Genomic DNA, 2,368 nt, shown 5'->3' with positions numbered 1-2,368 from the left:
TTAATGTTGTTTTTTGTAATTTAAATTAATTTGTTGAAATCTTAAAGGAAACAATTTATGTATTTAAAATATTTTAAATTTTAATATAATTTGTAATATTTAAACAATAATTGAAAAGATATAAATAAAACGATTCAATATTTTACTTACTTTGTGACTCATACTTTTATTTTTATTTCAACTATTATTATGGGTATGTTATTTTTTACAGTTTAATTTGACTTAAAAAAGTAAATTCTATGAGTAAATTTCATGTGTAAAAATTTAATTTTTCAATTTATTCATGGTTACACTTTTAACAAATATAATATTACTAATTAAATGTTATTTTGATATTTTTGGGATGTTTGTTCGGGAGTACCTAGAACCCCAAACCTGATTTTAAAAAAAATTTTCAAAAACCTTCCCGGAGATATACTTAATAATTTCCCAAATTTTCAATTTTCACGGCGATTGGATGTATGGTTTTTGAATCTATCGAGTACAGACAGACAGACAGACACACATTCAGTTATAAATATGTAGATAGATAGATTGATAGATAAATATAGGTAGATGAACAGTAGTTATTCATATTTAATATTTTCTTTGGAAACAAGGAGCAAAGACATAAAGTACTTTGTTATTATAATTCTAGTTGCTTCACAAATTCCGAAAATGATAAATTAGACCAACGCAAGCAAAAAGTCTAATGTTTCATAATTATTTTATAGTTTAAAAATTATCAAGCTTTATGCTTGGATGGATGCTTATATATAAGTATAACTACCAAAATGAAATGAAATCGCAAAGTGATATTTACACACCTGCGTGCTGCAATTTTGACGTATTTAAATTTCTGATAAAAGCATATAAATATTTATAATCTAATTATCAATTACAAATGGAATTCTACAATTTATCCATGTAATAGCCAATAGATATACAGATCTTGATGGATTTCGTATGTACGTGCGCGTGTGTGTGTATGCGCGCGTGCGTGTGTATGGTAGCAGTTGCAGAAAAACTACATAATAGATTTCATAGTTTCGATTCTAGTAAATCGAGGAAAATGACATAAGATTTTCTGTAAAATATCAAGGGGATGTTAAGTTGCTATTGCACTGCATGCAGCGTTTTTCACTGGAAGAAATTTTTTTCCAATGTGTCGACTCCAAATTTATTTGAATTGTTCTCGTTTAGAAAATTAAAACTGAATGACACATCCCTTAACATGGCATGCCAGTAACCACGATACCCAACAGATCCAAGGTTCCTTTATCTGCGATTAAGGCCTGCTTTCTCTGTTTCCAATCTTCTTTACGTTGCGTTACATTCTTAAGACTCTTTGTAAGTTACAAAGAACAGAAACGGTACATGGATTATAAAAGTGTAATAGTTTCATTTATATAATCTTGAACATTTTAAATCCGTTTACGTTACTTTGCTTGCTGTATATGTTTATCGCCTGGCGCTGAACCAACTACTACCGCCATCATCCCATTCTAAAATTTAGAAAATCCGCCAGATCTAGTGAAACCTTGCTTAAATTGTAAATGTGTTTTTACTGTATCCTGCAGAAATGAAATTACATTGACAGAAGTACCAGCTAGTTCTCCACGCCTATTTGAAACAACGTTAAGTCACCTTGTTAAACAATAATTTATTAAATGTGACTTGGACCTTTATATTTGCATTTATAAACATCTAACAAATAAATATGTTTTTTTTACTATTCATATCATTGTACTTTCAGTGATTTATTATGTGCTGTCATTTGATATATTAACTGCTTGATTATATTTTATAATGAACCTTGCGTACCAAACACCGTTTTTACTCCTGATACGAGTGGATAGTTCTTCGTTTTATATTCTTATATCGCATTGATTATGAAAGTATATGATATCGTTTCTATGCAGTTATGCATAAATTCAATTCCGAGTAATGCTCTAAGAAGCATCCAAGATAACAAACGGCAAAATGCTGGCGACTCTATACCAGCACTATATTGTCACTTCAGAGGAGTGTCAGTTGATCCGTAGCCATCTGTGACCGGATTCGTTAGTTAAAATGTGAGAACGTGTAACCAGTACGTTCTAGATTAACATAAAACGCCGTGTGAATCGCGCAGCGCCAGCACCATCATGAAACACGTGTCATCGCTCAATTCATGAATCTTCTCAGCAATGACGTTGGGTCACATTTGGTAATGGGGAACCTGTGGTTTCATACAAATTAAAACCGTTAGATGTCAGTAGGTGTTCAACATATGAGTATTGATAGATATTTTGATAGTTGTTTTCCTATATTTATAGTTATTGAGAGAGTCATATATATTTCTTTCAACCCATCATTAACTAAAAATATTATTTATAAAATAAAATAT

Source organism: Xylocopa sonorina, unplaced genomic scaffold (genome assembly GCF_050948175.1).
Source record: "Xylocopa sonorina isolate GNS202 unplaced genomic scaffold, iyXylSono1_principal scaffold0049, whole genome shotgun sequence".
Classification (NCBI taxonomy): domain Eukaryota; kingdom Metazoa; phylum Arthropoda; class Insecta; order Hymenoptera; family Apidae; genus Xylocopa; species Xylocopa sonorina.
The sequence above is the reverse complement of the archived record's forward strand: the minus strand, read 5'-3'. Positions refer to the sequence as shown.